Source organism: Salmo salar, chromosome ssa16 (assembly GCF_905237065.1).
Source record: "Salmo salar chromosome ssa16, Ssal_v3.1, whole genome shotgun sequence".
Lineage (NCBI taxonomy): Eukaryota > Metazoa > Chordata > Actinopteri > Salmoniformes > Salmonidae > Salmo > Salmo salar.
This window is the reverse complement of record NC_059457.1, coordinates 10987949-11007847: the sequence shown is the minus strand read 5'-3', so window position 1 is coordinate 11007847 and position 19899 is coordinate 10987949. Positions and strand designations below refer to the sequence as shown.

Below are 19899 nucleotides of genomic sequence, written 5' to 3'. Positions count from 1 at the left end.
CCAAACCAAAAACCCAACAACAACAACCCCAAACAGAAAGGGAGGGCAGGGAGGGTGACACAGTCTATGGCGGCTCATGTGCTCCACCCAGAACCCTCCTCTTCTCCCGATCCTCCAGCTTCGGAGGTAGCTCTGGCTCAGGGCGTAACCTTCATTCCGCCCGCAGATCCCTCCGCTTCTGTAACATAGGCCTATGGATCATGATTGGAGGAATCGGACTGTAGATCCTTACCGGAATCACTGTGCTGTAGACCACTGCTGGAGGTTCCGACCTCCAAGCCGCCGCTGGAGGCTCTGGGCTGCAGACCTCCGCTGAAGGCTCTGGGCTGCAGACCTCCGCTGAAGGCTCTGGGCTGCAGACCTCCGCTGAAGGCTCTGGGCTGCAGACCTCCGCTGAAGGCTCTGGGCTGCAGACCTCCGCTGAAGGCGTGACACTTCCATATAATAGCTGTGCATTTACTGGCTGCAATGACTGCCAATTTAATGAATCTGGTTTTGATACAAATATTAACTGGTAGAACAGAATCATCTCCAAGAAGAATAAGGGAAGGATCTAGTGCTACCGTCATATTAGTGACCTGTGATAAGATCTGAATAATGTCTTTCCAATAATTGCTTAGTTCAGGGCAAGACAAAAACATATGCATAAGTGTGCCCATGTAAGGGTGCGTAACTGGTGGCAGTGAAGTCAGACGCAGGAGAGCAGAACGGAGCAGTTTAATTTTGAAAACCAACGGCATAAAGAAATAACCAACATGGGTACAAAACCCAACGCGCACCAGTAAAGATGTGCACAAGCACTTACAACAAACAATTCCACACAAAGACATGGGGGGAACAGAGGGTTAAATACACAACATTTAATGAGGGAAATGAGAACCAGGTGTGTAGGAAAACCAGACAAATGAAAAGTGGATCGACGATGGCTAGAAGACCAGTGATGCCGAACTCCGCCCGAACAAGGAGAGGAACCGACTTCGGTGGAAGTTGTGACAGCCAGGGGCGGAAATCCCGGGGGGGACGTGGGGGGACACGACCCTTCCCATCCTGGGAAAAATATGATTTGTCCCCCCCAATATATCACTGAAACATAACTATGTAATTTAAATAATATTAATAATACGCAATGAAAGCAATTGTGCTGATTATAGACACTTAATAAGCGCGTTTTAAGTTTCAAAGATTGCGACCCCCCACCCTTTGCCTCACAATGGTTTGATCCACTGCCAGTTCCTTAGTTGGCAAGATAACAGAGGGGTCGTGTCTACTGTCTGAAAGGCACTCAATGAACGTAACTGACGTAAGGTTAATCCAGTCAATCGCGCACACACACTAGCTGAATATGCAGAGCTAGCGCGCCAAATATTAACTATTAACCTGTTATGGCTAGGGGGCGGTATTTTCACGGCTGGATAAAAAACGTACCGATTTAATCTGATTATTAGTCCTGCCCAGAAACTAGAATATGCATATAATTATTAGCTTTGGATAGAAAACACCCTGAAGTTTCTAAAACTGTTTGAATGGTGTCTGTGAGTATAACAGAACTCATTTGGCAGGCCAAAACGTGAGAAGATTCTGTACAGGAAGTACCCTGTCTGACCATTTCTTGAACTTCTTTGCCATCTCTATCCATTACAAAGGATCTCTGCTCTAACATGACACTTCCCTACGGCTCACATGGTCTCTCAGAGCCCGGGAAAAAGCTGAATGACGTAATTCAAAGCCCTGGCTGAAACACACGAGCGCTTTTGCTAAGTGGTCTATCAGAGGACAAAGGGCTTAGGCTCGTGCACTGGCCGCCCCCATCTTTCTGTTTTTCCCTCTATTTGCCGAAACACAGAATCCCGGTCGGAATATTATCGCTTTTTACGAGAAAAATGGCATAAAAATTGATTTTAAACAGCGGTTGACATGCTTCGAAGTACGGTAATGAAATATTTAGAAATCTTTTGTCACGAAATGCGCCATGGCGACCCTTATTTACCATTCGGATAGTGTCTAGAACGCATACGAACAAAACGCCGCTATTTGGATATAACGATGGATTATTTTGGACCAAACCAACATTTGTTATTGAAGTAGAAGTCCTGGGAGTGCATTCTGACGAAGAACAGGAAAGGTAATCAAACTTTTCTAATAGTAAATCTGATATTGGTGAGTGCTAAACTTGGTGGGTGTCTAAATAGCTAGCCCTGTGATGCCGGGCTATCTACTGAGAATATTGCAAAATGTGCTTTCACCGAAAAGCTATTTTAAAATCGGACATATCGAGTGCATAGAGGAGTTCTGTATCTATAATTCTTAAAATAATTGTTATGTTTTTGTGAACGTTTATCGTGAGTAATTTAGTAAATTCACCGGAGGTTTGCGTGGGGTATGCTAGTTCTGAGACGTCACATGCTAATGTAAAAAAGCTGGTTTTTGATATAAATATGAACTTGATTGAACAAAACATGCATGCATTGTACAACATAATGTCCTAGGGTTGTCATCTGATGAAGATCATCAAAGGTTAGTGCTGTATTTAGCTGTGGTTTTGTTTTTGTGACATTATATGCTAGCTTGAAAAATGGGTAGTCTGATTATTTCTGGCTGGGTACTCTGCTGACATAATCTAATGTTTTGCTTTCGCTGTAAAGCCTTTTTGAAATCGGACAGTGTGGTTAGATTAACGAGAGTCTTGTCTTTAAAATGCTGTAAAATAGTCATGTTTGAAAAATGGAAGTTTTCGGATTTTAGAGTAATTTGTATTAGCGGAACATCTAGATGTAAGAGGTTAAGCTAGCTAGTACCTATTCCATTTATGTGGGCGTCGTCAAAGATGGAATCTTTCCTATCGTCAATTTATTCCAAGATCAGCATGCAGATGATGTAAGTTAGTGCTTCAAAGTCCCTGTGATAAGGTTAGCGATAAACTGAAGTCCAAACTGAACAGAACTACACTCTCTTCTACCATTGCCTTAAATATATTTAATGGTCTCGTTGCAAAAGCTAAATTGTGCAAGGGAACTTTTATTTATTTAATTTCACCTTTATTTAACACGGGTAGCAAAGATTATAGCAAACACCACTGAAACTGAACTGGTGCTCGCTAGCTTTGCAAATTCAGCTATTGTTGGAAGCCAGCCAATATGAAACAAACTATTAAAATTACAAAAGGTTGCAGCATATGTTGTGTAAATGGTGAACTCATACTGCTGTCAACTCTTGTCATTTTAATCCGTTTCACATTTGCTAGCTACCTTTTAGATCGAAGCCCTATAGAATGATTGAAGATGATAGAAGCCCATCTCCAGCTGTAAATAACCTACACACTGTGTGTGTGTGTGTGTAGCCAGCCAGCCAGCCAGGTAGAAAAATGGCAGAAAAATAAGACGGACATCAGAGTATTTTTCAGTACACCAAAACGCAAAGTAAGAACCCTAGTAGCCTAATATCTCAGACTAGTTGATAAAATGTTCATAAGAAAGAAATGAAATTCTAATGGAAATGTTTCACAATGATGTCATTAGGCAGAGCAGGCAACAGATGGCACACAGACAGCAGAGTTGGGGACAGCTATGCAGGGACAGACTGGCAGAGACAGGGAGTCTCAGGTAAGTTTGTTGAGTCTTTGTTTGGCAACATTATGAAAGGTTCTCAATTTTTTTCACTTGTAAAATAGGAACATAATTGGAAAATGCCATGGATACCCCCACTCTCAACTTAAACTGGTGACTGAACTAAGATTTGTTAAAGGCAATGGTATTGCTGTTGTGATTAGTTGTGTAGTTTTGGGTACCGGTAGTTAGGAGTACGGCAAACACCTTATTTCTTTGGTTCCTCAATATACATTTACCATATTACAATGTAGGCTATGTGTTACAGCACTACTTTTGGTGTCCCCCTCAGGAATTGCTCTTTAGAAAATTTCATGTAATTGTCCCCTCCAAAGTTGATATCAGATTTTCGCCCCTGGTGACAGCCCACTCCCGTTTTAACCTTGGGCAAAATGTTGAATATTTAGAATTGATCTTGTACAGTCTCTCTGGTGTAAAGTAGACCCTATGTAAAATATTGAATTGCATCAACTTGTGCCTTGTGTTAAATGAAAGACGCTGAGCATCTAAAAGAGCTTTCCCCATTTCTTATCCTCAAAAAATGAGACCACGGTCATCATGCCACTTCATGCAAGCTTTCAGTGGTTCATCATTCCCCAGCTTGAAGCCAAGAGTACATGTAGGGAAATGAAACCTTTTACCCCTTTCCTTTCCAGCCACAGTTTATCAGTTTTAGGTTTACTCATGGGCTGAATCCTACCTCCCTGCTGAGTGGCAAGATAATGCCTAACCTGTAGGTACTTGAAGAAAAGAGTTTGAGGTAACTGAAAACGAGATGCCAGTTGTTGAAAGGATAGTAGTTCACCTTCTCTATAGAGATTACCAATTTTTTAATTCCTTTGTTGAACCAAGAAAATGTAATACCATCTCTCAGGGCTTTGGGTAAGATGGGGTTATTTTCGAAAGGTGTTTGTTCATATATAGATCTAAGCCCTTCTGTTTGTTTACAGACTTCAATCCATATATTTAAAGTGTTTTTTAATGAAAGGGTAGTTTATGAAACCTAGCAAAGCTTTAGGTGGGCTAATATAAGGTATAGATGCCAATGTAGCCGGGGTCAGACACTCTTCCTCTATCTGCCTCCAAGAGGGTGAACTTGATGTTGTATCTTGCCATACCCACACAGCCTTTAACTGAGATGCCCAGTAATACAACTGGAAGTCAGGTAGAGTGAGTCCTCCTTCTGAGTATGGTTTGCATAAAGTTGTGTGTTTCACTCTGGGGGTTTCCCTTTCACAGAAATGAAGAAATCTTCCTATTAAGTTGTTTGAAAAAGCTTTGGGAATAGGAAAGGCCAAGGTTTGAAAAAGGTACAAGAATTTTGGTAATATATTCATCTTTACAGAATTGACCCGCCCAATAAGAGAAATTGGTAAATCCCGTCATCTATCCAATTCTTCCCCAACCTTTTTGAGAAGTGGAGTATATATAGTTCAGTTGATATGTCTTAATAATTTCAGAAGGAATTTGCAATCCAAGATATGTCATTTTCTGTGGTTTCCAAGAAAATGGTTGGTCTAAGATTGGGTTCTGCATAGCTGCCCTGTTAAAAGGCATAATTATACTCTTCGATAGGTTTATTTTATATCCTGAAAAGGTCCCATATTCTTTCAGGATGTCAACTAATGTCCGGAGTGAAATTTCTGTTTTGGTGAAGTAAAGCAAAATGTCATTGGCATATAAGCGAGACCAGATGTTCACGCCCACCTATATGAACACCATGAATGGATGGATGAGATCTAAAAGCTTCTGCCAGTGGCTCTATAGCCAAAGAAAAAGGGAGCAGACTAGCGGGACAACCCTGCCTTGTGCCCACGTGATAGGGAGAACTGTGAGGAAATGTTTCCATTAGTCAGGATCTGAGCTACCAGACATTTGTACAGTAATCTAATCAGGCCTACATACTTAGGTCCAATATTCATCCTCTGTAAAACTTCAAACAGGTAGTTCCATTCTATGCGGTCAAAAGCTTTTTCCGCATCTAATGAAGCCGCCACTACACATTCTTGGTCATTCTCTACATAATGCATAATATTACATTATATTCTGATATTATCAGCAGATGAGCGGTTTCTTACAAAGCCTGTTTGGTCCATATCAACCAAGTCCGGTAGAACCTTATCCAGTCTAAGAGCTATGAGTTTCGCAAGAATCTTATATGAAGTGTTCAATAGAGATATTGGTTTATACGACCCACAAAGCATAGGATCTTTCCCAGGTTTTAACAAAACTGTGATCAGTTCCTGTTCAAGTGTGTCTGGGAGCTTTGCTGTCTCTATGGCATAATTAAACATACTGCAAAGAGGCTCAAATAGTTTGGGTAAAAAGGATCGCTAGAATTCAATAGGGGAATCCGTCTAACCCTGGTGACTTTCCCCCAGCAGTGTTGAAAATGGATTCCCCTAATTTCCTCTGATGTAATCTCTTTCTCCAAGTGCTCTCTATCCTCATCAGTTAAAGTTTGTACATTGAGTTTGTTCAAAAACTCATGCATTGTGGCAGGGGCATCCCCTTCAGACTTGTACAATGTTTCATAAAACTCCCTGAAGACTAGATTCATTTCCTCAGGACTGTGAACAACTGTGTTATTGGGTAGCTTAATAGAGCTAATAACTCTACTAGCATCCTCTCGTCTTATCTTGGGTTCTGCATAGCTGCCCTGTTAAAAGGCATAATCACAGTCCCGTATGGCTCAGTTGGTAGAGCATGGTGTTTGCAACGCCAGGGTTGTGGGTTCGATTCCCCACGGGGGACCAGTCCCGGAAAAGAGGAAAAGGAAGCATGAAATGTATGCATTTGCTTCTGTAAGTCACTCTGGATAAGAGTGTCTGCTAAATGACTAAAATGTAAATGTAAATCTGCCAAGCAAGCAACTTTCCTGCTTTATCTCCATGTTCGTAGTGGTTTTGTTTTGTTCTCCTAAGAGCATTTTCTGCTTTATGGGTGCGTCAGGGTGTTATATTCCAATCACTTTGAGTCAAATTTTTGTAGAGTTGAGTCGTCAAATGTTACACTATGTTCATTTTCCAGATCTCTAATTTCATTCTCCAACAAATCTACTTTAGCCTTATACATCTTACGAGCACCTGAACTAAAGGATATGATTTGCCCCCTCAGATATGCAAGGAGAGCTTCCTAAAATTAGGGGAGGCAGAGTTGTTATTGGTGCTAAAAAATATGTCTATATGAGTGTTCAGAAATGTTACAAATGTGGGATTATTTAGCAAGTATTGCCAAACCTCCATCTTCTTCTCTACTGACTGGTACTGAAGCCAGCAGGGTAGAATGATCTGATATACATCTTGGTAAGTACTTACACCCAGTAGTTAAACTTCCCTTGGCTGCAGGAATAAGAAATAAGTCAATTCTAGAGTAACTGTCATGGACAGGGGAGTAAAATGAGTATTCTTTAACCTTTTGGTTGTGAAATCTCCATAAGTCTACGAGTCCATAGTGTTTCATTTCTGCTTTTAACATTTTAGCTGCCTGTGTGAGGTTGATACTATTAGAGGAAGATCTATCACTGGAAGGGTCCAGTACCAAGTTAAAATCCCCTGCCATAATTATCTCTGATGATGGGCACATTAACTTCAAAAGATGTCTTGGTAAGATTTAGGATCATCATGGTTAGGCCCATACACATTCACATTGGTAATGGGCTCAGTGCTAAAGAAACCTTGAATGATCACAAACCTACCCCCCTTTGTCTTTAATCTGAGATTGTATCTGAAAGGGGCAATTCTTATTAATGAGTATGGCCACCCCTCTTGCCCGAGAGGTGAAAGATGAATAGTACACTTGGCCCACCCACTCTCTCTTCAGTTTATCAGGCTCAGAGTCAGTCAGGTGTGTCTCCTGAAGAAGAGCTATATCAACCTTATGCTGCTTTAGATAATACAGAATGCATTTGCGCTTGACTGGGCATTTAGTACCCCTAATGTTAAGTGTCATAAAAGTATAGTTATTAGGTGCCGACATCTTTAAAGAAAATAAGAAATAGGGAAAAGGAAAGAATCAAAATTGCATTGAGTGTATACAACTTGTACAAAATGAAATTATGAAAGTTTAAAGTAGTAAACATCTCGTGAGCTAATACCCTGACCCTACCACAAACCCACCCAACCCCCTCCCCAACTGAGGGAGTTAAAGAACCCATATCCTTAGACGCTAGTCTTTAAGCTAAATGTACCTGCTATGCATAGCATCACTCGAATTAGGTTCATTTAAATTATATGTATATGGAGTACATTGACTGTAACAAAAATACAAGTAACAAAATACAATTTGATTACAACAATAATGACCGGACTATTTAGCCCCACTTGAGCATGTCTCAACAACAACAACAAAAACCTTGGGTGCGTTCATAGTCAACAACAGAGCCTACCCGCACACCCAAATGTCAACCAATCGGCATTCCCCAATGCGCCCTGAAACCTGTGCCGCGCGGCGACAAAAGTGATGACCACAAACGCACCCCAGCAGGTCAGGAAAAAAGACATCAAGCTATGATGTATAAATGAAAACCTTTACCAGAGGATAACAATAATCTCTCAAATATAAAATAGGGACAAGTAGTTAAACAATCACCATCCTCCTGAGTTCACCGTCCCCCAAAAATATATATACACTGCTCAAAAAATAAAGGGAACACTTAAACAACACAATGTAACTCCAAGTCAATCACACTTCTGTGAAATCAAACTGTCCACTTAGGAAGCAACACTGATTGACAGTAAATTTCACATGCTGTTGTGCAAATGGAATAGACAACAGGTGGAAATTATAGGCAATTAGCAAGACACCCCCAATAAAGGAGTGGTTCGGCAGGTGGTGACCACAGACCACTTCTCAGTTCTTATGCTTCCTGGCTGATGTTTTGGTCACTTTTGAATGCTGGCGGTGCTTTCACTCTAGTGGTAGCATGAGACGGAGTCTACAACCCACACAAGTGGCTCAGGTAGTGCAGCTTATCCAGGATGGCACATCAATGCGAGCTGTGGCAAGAAGGTTTGCTGTGTCTGTCAGCGCAGTGTCCAGAGCATGGAGGCGCTACCATGAGACAGGCCAGTACATCAGGAGACGTGGAGGAGGCCGTAGGAGGGCAACAACCCAGCAGCAGGACCCGCTACCTCCGCCTTTGTGCAAGGAGGAGCACTGCCAGAGCCCTGCAAAATGACCTCCAGCAGGCCACAAATGTGCATGTGTCTGCTCAAACGGTCAGAAACAGACTCCATGAGGGTGGTATGAGGGCCCGACGTCCACAGGTGGGAGTTGTGCTTACAGCCCAACACCGTGCAGGACGTTTTGCATTTGCCAGAGAACACGCAAATTCGCCACTGGCGCCCTGTGCTCTTCACAGATGAAGCAGGTTCACATTGAGCACATGTGACAGAGTCTGGAGATGCCGTGGAGAACGTTCTGTAGCCTGCAACATCCTCCAGCATGACCGGTTTGGTGGTGGGTCAGTCATGGTGTGGGGTGGCATTTCTTTGGGGGGCCGCACAGCCCTCCATGTGCTCGCCAGAGGTAGCCTGACTGCCATTAGGTACCGAGATGAGATCCTCAGACCCTTTGTGAGACCATATGCAGGTGCGGTTGGCCCTTGGTTCCTCCTAATGCAAGACAATACTAGAACTCATGTGGCTGGAGTGTGTCAGCAGTTCCTGCAAGAGGAAGGCATTGATGCTATGGACTGGCCCGCCCGTTCCCCAGACCTGAATCCAATTGAGCACATCTGGGACATCATGTATCGCTCCATCCACCAATGCCACGTTGCACCACAGACTGTCCAGGAGTTGGCGGATGCTTTAGTCCAGGTCTGGGAGGAGATCCCTCAGGAGACCATCCGCCACCTCATCAGGAGCATGCCCAGGCGTTGTAGGGAGGTCATACAGGCACGTGGAGGCCACACACACTACTGAGCCTCATTTTGACTTGATTTAAGGACATTACATCAAAGTTGGATCAGCCTGTAGTGTGGTTTTCCAACTTAAATTTGGAGTGTGGTACTGGGCCACATCCAGACCTCCATGGGTTGATAAATTGGATTTCCATTGATTATTTTTGTGATTTTGTTGTCAGCACATTCAACTATGTAAAGAAAAAAGTATTTAATAAGATTATTTCATTCATTCAGATCTAGGATGTGTTATTTTAGTGTTCCCTTTATTTTTTGAGCAGTATATATAACACACACACACGTTCGCACATACACAAGTGTAAAGCTATCAGCTAGCTTGCAATTAGGCGGCCAGCGAGTAGCTTATCCCTGTCTCGGTATCAGTAATGCTAGCATTTATCTCTAACAATAAACAAGCCAGCAAACGTAATAGTAGCTAAAGTTCCCTGAAGTAATATAAACAACATAGTTAGGCTTGAAACCCAGTCAAAAGCCACATAACTATTTAACCAAACCTGACTGGACCTCTCTCTACGTAAAATAAAAGTATACAGCAAAAATGTAACTACCTGGCTTAGTGTGGATGTATAGTAGCTATAGCAACACCCTTGGAAACTTAGCGAGCTGGCTAAATAGCACAGCCAACATTAGCTATGATCCAACTTTACCTCGCTAGTCATTATCACGCTAGCCATCTAGCCAGTCGATCACTTTTAGACTTTTACTCAAGTAGTATTTTATTGGAGTCATTTTCTACTAAGGTAACTTTACTTTTACTCAAGTATGACAATTGAGTTATTTTTCCACCACTGGTTAATTACATTTTAGTCATTTAGCATACGGTCACACTGGTCACCCATGGGAATCGCACCCACAACCCTGGCGACTAAACCACACTGTGCTTCGTCAAATAGCAGAACAAATTACCTGATTTGAAGTTGAGATTACATTAAAAGTACATGCTGCAAGTGATCAATGCCGTTCGAGGTTCTACAGACTATAGCAATTGTGAATATCTCCACAGATCCGCCACAACCTACAGTATGCATGCTATCTTGAACATGCACGCTTTATATGATTAACGTTACATACGAATAAATGTATAGTTACAGTAACCTCAAAATGTGGCCATGGATCTGTTACTTATTTTACGTTTGAATAAAAACTGTTACATTAGTTTGTAAGAGCCTTAACTTTAGGCTATTTACTGTATTACAAAAGTAATATTGAATTGTGTTTAGTTGACAACGCAACCAAATATCAACATTTAAAGGATATATTTACTGCTTGGATAGTTCAATCTAAGACACTGGCTTAATTCCATTCTTTAACTTTTATTTTTGGTTGAGTTGGGTTTAGCGCTGACTCAAAACGAATGAACGACAAGAAAACACACACAACTACCACTATTGTAGTATAGAAGTCAAAATACCTATAGCAATGTTCCTACTTGGACATAATCAAAACATTGACACCACAGTGATTCTCGTTCTAAGAGGATGCTATTATAAATAGATAATTGCGATTTTCAGATTTATTTGATTACTGGGAATTTATTTGCCGTGCATATATGCTGATAAGTTGAATATGAATCTAAAATCGTGATTTTTTTTCAAAGGTGTCTGTGTGGCATCAGCTGGGAACGTTCCACACAGATGTTCAATGAGCGATCGAGTTCTACGAAACTCACTAGGCCTACTCTCATTTTAATAAATTCAAAACCACTACTGTAATGAAAATAAAAGCCAATAAACTGAATAATTACTGTCAAACTATTATTTTTATTCAATTGTTGAATTAGGCCTATTGTATTTCATTTTACATTTCATGCCTATTCAAGTGGTTTTGACAAACTTTTAGGATGTTGACGGCTGCTATGTCATAATGTACATGATGTCATAATGAAGCATTATTTTGTTAAACTAAGACAATCCATAGACAGGTCATTGATGCTCTTCCTGAACTGAGGTAGGACCTATAATTTAATGAAATAATCTCAAATACATTACTTTTATCTTATGAGAACTTTATTTGATCAATAACTGTCAAAAACTGTTATATTTTGTGATTTGTGATTTTAAAACTAGGTCTTGTGTTTCTGTTTTCAATGATATATTGTTGAAACTTTATAGTCAAATCCTACGTGTGCAAATTATCTGGAAGTCCAAATTGAAGGTAGGCCTTAGTCTGTGAATCTTTCATTTTTATGAATTTATGAACATTTTGGCAGGAATTGGAATGTCCTTTGAAGGTGGAAAAACACTCGTTTATAATAAACTTTGATCAAACACTATTGAAATATATGTCATTTATTCTATATTCTTATTCTCAAACATGCTTTTTGTTGTTGTTTGCTCCTCCACTGTGACTCACAGCCATGAAAGACAGAGTGATGTCCAGGACTAAGACACAAGAGACCAGTCAGAACAGTTCTGAGAACAGCCTGACAGACATCCTCAGTGTCCGGAGTGCCAGTGATATTGTCCTACAGCCAATGCCACCAGGGAGAAAGAATAGCCGATCCCACTTCCACAACATGGATGTGACTAAAGAGAGGGCTGACATGGGAAGGCTTCCAATGGCCACTCCACCCATCAGCCTCCCAATGCTCACTGTGACCTCTCTCAAGGTCCAAAGGATCAAAAACTCCCCTCAAAGTGCCTCGCATGCCTCGTCTGCAGCTGGAGGGACAGATGGGTAGGAAGCGTCTGGGTCCGGTCAAAACCAAAACTGGAGGGAGCACATTGACCTCCAGCCACAAGCAGGAGCCAGAGGTTAAATCCAGCAGACCACAGACACCAGGAAGCATCCCTAGGAGGCCCAATGTATGTTCCACTGCAGCCAAGGCAGTAGCTCCTTTATCTGGGACTCCATGCAGCCAGTCTGAGGTCAGGATCCAGGCCAATCCTCTCCAGAGGTCTAACATCCAGGACCAAAGGCCCCGCTCTCCTCCTGCTCAGGCCAGACGGTCTCTGTCCGACGGCAGCCTCTTGCAGCCGCCATGTTCTCCTGTGGATGTCCTCCAGCCGGAGGTCCAGGCCAGCAGAAGCCTGGCTCGACCCAAGACCGGGATAGCTAGGATAACAAGACATACTGATGGCAGCACTCTGAGGTTCCCTAACCAGACCTTAGAGCTTATAAACTCTATGGGTAGGAGGGAGATCACAAATTCTTTCCCTGTGCTGCCAACCATTGCAGTGTCAGCCTCACCTGCCCAGATGGCCATCCCATTGCCTACCCCAATGGTCAGCCATGTGCCTGACCTTCTGGTGCCTACTCCATCTGCTTCTCCGGTTCCTTCCAGCCGAGTGCCTGCCCCACCTGCCTCCCCAGTGCCAGCCCGGCCTGCCAACGCCAGATCACGGCGTGTGTCGAAGAGGATCCAGCTCTTACAGATCCGGTCTGCTATGCTGGACCAGCAGCTACCAGAACAACTGGGTGACAAACAAAGCATATTACCCTCTGAGCCCCTGTACTTCAGTAGCACTGAGAGGATGTTCCTCTGTGGTCCACCTTTAGTCTGCCACCCAGCTAACGTAGGTGGAGATGATGGCTGTCACCCCCTGCCCAGACCTACGCCCAGCCACACAGGTCGCACCCGACCACTCCGCTTTACTGACTAGTAGGAGAGCCGTGCAGGCGGGCGAGAAGTGCCCCTTTGAAATCCTCTTGACCCCACTGGCAGAACAGCCTCCTATCGAGCGGTGGCACATGCCCGCCTCCCGTGCCAAGGCCGAGCGGGAATGGAAGAATAGCCAACGAGGGCGCAGGAAGAGAGCGAAGCCCATTCACTGGGACGTTAACTTTAAGTCTGGGCCTTTCTTCCCAGTGTGTGTCGCTCCATCACTGCCCTCAATCTTGGAGGAGGATGAAGAGTCTCTTTCTGAAGAGATGAAGCAAAGCCAGTTGTAGGGGTCGCACACACACACATCTTCATTTTTTTAAACATTTTTACCTTTATTTAAATAGGCAAGTTAGTTAAGAACAAATTCTAATTGACAAAGACAGCCTACCCCGCCCAAACCCTAGCGACACTGGGCCAATTGTGCGCCGCCCTATGGGACCAGTGCCTTAGACCGCTGTGCCAATCTGGAGCCCTATTGAGACCTCATGGCCTCCCATGGACCAGAGAGGATCAGCCAGCATCATCCCAGCATCTGCACTGCCCTTTCAACCCCAAACCACAAAGGGCAGGTGACAGAAATGATCCAGCGCCCACCGATCCAGGCTGTTGTGCATGAGCAGCAGCAGCTACTGTCGGAAGTACTGTTGGAACAGACTTTTCCTATGAGACCCAACAGGAGCCACAAGCTGTCAAAGTACTTTCATCCCTGGGGTGTGTAGCTTCTCGAAGAGTGTTCTCTTCCTGAAGATGGACTGCTTCAACCCCTTGGGAGTATCCAGAGTATCTAGTACGCTGGTGTGATGATAGAATATGTCCATCAGTATCAACTAGAGATTAATATTAATCCACTTGTTATTCTAGTTAGGCAAATGTTAATTTATCATCAGCATGTTCCAAAGAATTCTGTTTCTATAAAGTTTTATTGCAGTTGAAAATGATCAGTGGTGTGTGTTGTTGGTTTCTTGTGAGCTATGAAGTATACAATTTTAGTAGAATGTTTATTTCTTCATTGGATTTGTTGATTTGTTGCCCCAGGAGAAGAGGTAAGTGCTGACCGGACTAATAGAAGTGAAGGTCCGATTCAAATTTGTATTAATCCGAAGGAGGCACATCTGACTCACACCTTAGTGCCATAATTCTTCACATTCTGAACACCATCTGAACGTACACACAGCCTCAACTATTTAAATGACAGAAAATGTCATATCTGCTCTCACACAGTACACTAATAGATGATTATCCCTTGGGTTTTTCACAGTCCATCATAACAAATACTTTTTGGCAACTTATGTATTGTTGTCTAAGGTTCATTCCGAAACAAATTTTCTCCACCAAAGCCCAAAGCTTACTAGCATTATAAAGATATCACTCAAGTTTAAGAGGTGTTACCACATTTTTGTAGAGATTTATTGTGGCCAGTGCAAAGATCTTACATTGCACTGTAAGATCAGTCATGCATCGTACCCAGTTTCTCTCTAGAAACATGCATGAGAAAGGTATGACTAAGCAGAGAAGTATGTCTGTATCAGTTGTTCTAGAACTGGTTCAAGAAAGAAGAAGCGAGAGAGAGAGAGCAAAGCACAGAAGGATGTTGGGTTACATATGAACACTTTCCATCATACTCTCAGGAAGGTTAGGTTAGTTAGGCTACATGTGATCGTGCGTCACCATAACTGAAACACGGCCTTCTTTCTTTCACGGTTTCACGTCATGGTGCAAGAATTTACATAAACTGGGAAATATTTGAATACATTTCAATTTCCCTGGCTGGCAGTGAAGGGGTTAATCAGTTGTGTGCTCTCAGTTTACGCTCACTAGCAGAATCTGTCTGCCACAGCTGCTGCGCTAAGGCCAATCTTCTATCACAGAGAGCGCTGACAACCAGAGGTGTTTCCAGAGGACAACAACACAGAGCAGGTTAGAGAAGCTTCAAACCTAACCGCACGCACGCACACACAGTCTTGTATTTGTAACCAATTTAGGACTCCTCACAAATACATACCTTTTGAGGACCATGCTTTCAGACATCATAGAAGCACAGAAATTACACTCATGAGTTAGAAAAAATCTATTATGAGGAAATCACGTAAAGTTTCTGACTCCTTGAAAAAAGTTCACTTGTAATTTTACCAACTACTTGAAACCGTACATTGCAAATCAAATCGTATTGGTCACATACACATGGTTAGCAGATGTTTATGCGAGTGTAGCGAAATGCTTGTAAGCTTCTAGTTCCGACCGTGCAGTAATATTTAACAAGTAATCTAACAATTTCACGACAACTACCTTATACACACACAAGTTTAAAGGAATAATTAACAATATATACGTATAAATATAAGGCCGAACAGCATAGGCAAGATGCAGTAGATGGCATAGAGTACAGTATATACATATGAGATGAGTAATGTAGGGTATGTAAACATAAAGCGGCATTGTTTAAGTGACTAGTGATACATTTAATACATCGAATTATTAAAGTGGCGAGAGATTGAGTCTGTATGTTGGCAGCAGACACTCAACGCATTGCAATGCCTTGCCATCAGCCATGGAGAGAATGCCTCCTATGCAGGGGCGAAAATCTGATATCCACTTTGGAGGGGACAATTACATGAAATTTTCTCAAGAGCAATTCCTGAGGGGGACACCAAAAGTAGTGCTGTAACACATAGCCTACATTGTAATATGGTAAATGTATATTGAGGAACCAAAGAAATAAGGTGTTTGCCGTACTCCTAACTACCGGTACCCAAAACTACACAACTAATCACAACAGCAATACCATTGCCTTTAACAAATCTTAGTTCAGTCACCAGTTTAAGTTGAGAGTGGGGGTATCCATGGCATTTTCCAATTATGTTCCTATTTTACAAGTCAAAAAAATTGAGAACCTTTCATAATGTTGCCAAACAAAGACTCAACAAACTTACCTGAGACTCCCTGTCTCTGCCAGTCTGTCCCTGCATAGCTGTCCCCAACTCTGCTGTCTGTGTGCCATCTGTTGCCTGCTCTGCCTAATGACATCATTGTGAAACATTTCCATTAGAATTTCATTTCTTTCTTATGAACATTTTATCAACTAGTCTTTGAGATATTAGGCTACTAGGGTTCTTACTATGCGTTTTGGTGTATTGAAAAATACTCTGATGTCCATCTTTTATTTTTCTGCCATTTTTCTACCTGGCTGGCTACACACACAGTGTGTAGGTTATTTACAGTAGGAGATGGGCTTCTATCATCTTCAATCATTCTATATGGGCTTCGATCTAAAAGGTAGCTAGCAAATGTGAAACGGATTAAAATGACAAGAGTTGACAGCTGTATGAGTTCACCATTTACACAACATATGCTGCAACCTTTTGTAATTTTAATAGTTTGTTTCATATTGGCTGGCTTCCAACAATAGCTGAATTTGCAAAGCTAGCGAGCACCAATTCAGTTTCAGTGGTGTTTGCTATAATCTTTGCTACCCGGGTTAAATAAAGGTGAAATTAAATAAATAAAAGTTCCCTTGCGACAATTTAGCTTTTTGCAACGAGACCATTAAATATATTTAAGACAATGGTAGATGAGAGTGTAGTTCTGTTCAGTTTGGACTTCAGTTTATCGCTAACCTTATCACAGGGACTTTGAAGCACTAACTTACATCATCTGCATGCTGATTCCATCTTTGACGACGCCACATAAATGGAATAGGTACTAGCTAGCTTAATAGTTAATATTTGCGCGCTAGCTCTGCATATTCAGCTAGTGTGTGTGTGCGCGATTGACTGGATGAACCTCACGGCAGTTACGTAGCAAACTAAGGAACTGGCAGTGGATCAAACCATTGTGAGGCAAAGGGCGGGGGGGTTGCAATCTTTTGAAACTTAAAAACGTGCTATTAAGTGTCTATAATTAGCACAATTGCTTTCATTGCGTATTATTAATATTATTTAAATTACATAGTTATGTTTCAGTGATATATTGGGGGGGACAAATCATATTTTTCCCAGGATGGGGGGGGTCGTGTCCCCCCGTCCCCCCCGGGATTTCCGCCCCTGCTCCTATGAAATCTATAAAAGCTATCCAACTGCCTACGTTGTACCTAATGGAAGCGTAAAATAATTAACAAGTTTAAATTCTCCATATTTAACGCATTCATTCTATTTTAAGACTGAAAATATTCATGTAGAATGCCACAATGATGCAACACGGATGGCAACTCAACGGCTGTAGTGTAGTTCTTCTGTAAAGTATTTAAACTGGAACAAACATTTCAGTAATGGATTCAATATATCCAAGTAACAGATTAATAGTTTAGATTTTTTTTCTTTTCTTTCTGTAACATTCAAAGTCAGCAGGCTTTGTATTCTTGAGACCTTAGTCACTCCAAAAGTGAACCACCCACCTGGAAAAACTTCCCCCGGACAGTGAGTGTCACGCCCTGACCTGAGAGAGCCATTTCTCTCTGTTTGGTTAGGTCAGGGTGTGATATGGGGTGGGCATTCTATGTGTTTTATTTCTATGTTTTGGCCCGGTATGGTTCCTAATAAGAGGCAGCTGTCTATCGTTGTCTTTGATTGAGAGCCATACTTAGGCATCCTTTTCCCACCTGGGTTTTTGTGGGTAGTGGTTTTCCGTTTAGTTGTCTGTTGCCTGACGGAACTGTTTGCTTTCGTTTTTGATTCTTTTTTTAAGTGTAATAAATATGAGCACTCAACACGCTGCGTTTTGATCCACTCCTTTTGACGATCGAAACAGTGAGATAGAGGACATTCGTCATCTGTTGATGAGTTTAAGTCAAGTAAGTCCCATTAAATCCTCAGAAGTACACCAAGATAGCCAGAAGCATCTCATACACTTATTTTCTCTGATCTGCAACTATTCTGTTGTGTACATAGAACTTAACTGCTCTCCAGTCCCTGTTTACTAGCGCTTGGGAGAAGCAGCAATGCAATTCTCACAGTCTTGTTTTCCAGGTGTTTTTCCCATTCGGATAAAATTCATCAAGGAATCAACTGCATCCACCTCTATTGTCGACCAATACCTTTTTGTTCCTTTGGCACCTTTGGAAAGAGATGGCATTATGAACGACTACATTAAATAAAGGTTGACTACAATACAGTACTTGAACATCTCTCTGTATTAACTCTACAAGGTTACAGCTGTTTCTGCAGAGGGTGTGTTGAGATTAAACTAACAATCCCAACTAAATAACTACATAGATAAGGATGTGAGAGGAGAATGTGCAATGCTGACATCAAGGCAGACTCAATCTGTATGGAATCTAAGCCCAACAATCTGTTTGCAATGTAAACCTTCTAATAAAAGCAATACCTATTAAATCAAGTTCCCTCCCTCAAGAAAAACAATGTAAAGCGTGGTAATCCTTCTGTGTTATCATCTATCCTGACACACTAGTTCCAGATCTAACATCTTGACTTGTTTCCAATCCAAACTGAACCGTTCTGTGCTGGCATGGTTGGAAATACACTAACTGATAAAGACAGTATTGATCTGGACCAGCACAGTACGGCCATAAATTGACACTACAGAGTGAAAATGCACTGACTGAAGGCAGCAGGAAACATGCTTACTGTGTGAGCCTCTCTTTTGTCCCAGCTTTCCCTTGGTCATTGGCCCGAATCGCTGACATCTCTCCTAGAAAACATCAGTGGAAAACATGTCTAAAAGGACATTGTAATTAAGAATAGGTCCATGTGTATGTAAGGTATAGGCATACCGGTCAGATTTTCTTCATAGAAATTGCCTTCCTCTGATGGCCCTGGGACACAACCATCTTCACTGTTGTCAATATTGGTTATTGAGTCATCAGTCTTGTATCCAAGCATAGCTTTGGTCAACTGTATTACAGAAAAAAAGTATCTTGGATAACTAGACAGATAACATAGTATTTGGACACTGGCACATTTTGATTAGTTATGGCTCTGTGCTCCTCTACTTTACATTTTCTTATAATACAATGAATATGGGATGGAAGTGCAGACTTGCCTGTCTTTGATTTACAAAGCTGATTCACAAGAACTTACAGTATGTGCTGGTGTTGAATGACACTAACTTACGTTACTAACTTGTTCTGATCAACGGCAGTGCATCATCCAACACATGGACTATCGACCCAGAGGTACTGGCAGCCTTGGTGTCTGACATCTAAGGATACAATAAAATGAAATTAGTCATGTGCAAATTAGGCAATTGAATATGATTCAACCATCCCTAGTATCCTCATTCTAAACAACTGATAAACCTGAGCTTCGGGATTTATTATTTCCTTTTCAAATCTGGCCTACAAGTTGAATTATGTTTCTTTTAGAGTTTCCATGTGTCTTCTGAGCCTCTGCAGTGCCTTTGTAAAGGAAGACAAGTTTAAAAAAGAATGGTTGAGACTTAAAGAATGACAAGATTGCTCGGCACACAACCAAGGGAATGGGCTGGGGGACACCAATGACTTATCATTGACTGATAGAGGTCCTACAAACATCTATTACAATTTCCTTTTTTAAGACGACTTTCAAGGTAAAGCAGCAAGTATAAGCATAACATAAGCACATTATGCAAGTTCCTGGATGCAACTAAAGCTGATCTGCTTTTATGGATGGACTAAACGAGAAACAGTATGAGTGATATGGCTAAAGCAAGGCATGTGAATTGGCACAGCCCTACCAAATGTTACACTTTCCACAATCCTTATTCCTGTTGTGGTGTTACACTCTTTTACGTGCAAAGCCAAAATAACTAGAAACGTATTTCTCTTTGGGTAAGAAAGG

The 19899-nt window shown here is 41.8% G+C and overlaps 1 long non-coding RNA gene across 1 annotated transcript; it reads right to left on the bottom strand.

The window, feature by feature from the left end:
* Positions 1-17790: 17790 nt before the first annotated feature.
* LOC123727785 (uncharacterized) lies at positions 17791-19268 on the bottom strand. The gene is made up of 4 exons (XR_006759667.1): positions 19195-19268; positions 18855-18975; positions 18709-18772; positions 17791-18177 (listed from the first exon to the last, which is right to left on the bottom strand). It is a non-coding gene; the product is annotated as an uncharacterized lncRNA (long non-coding RNA).
* Between the last annotated feature and the right edge of the window lie 631 nt (positions 19269-19899).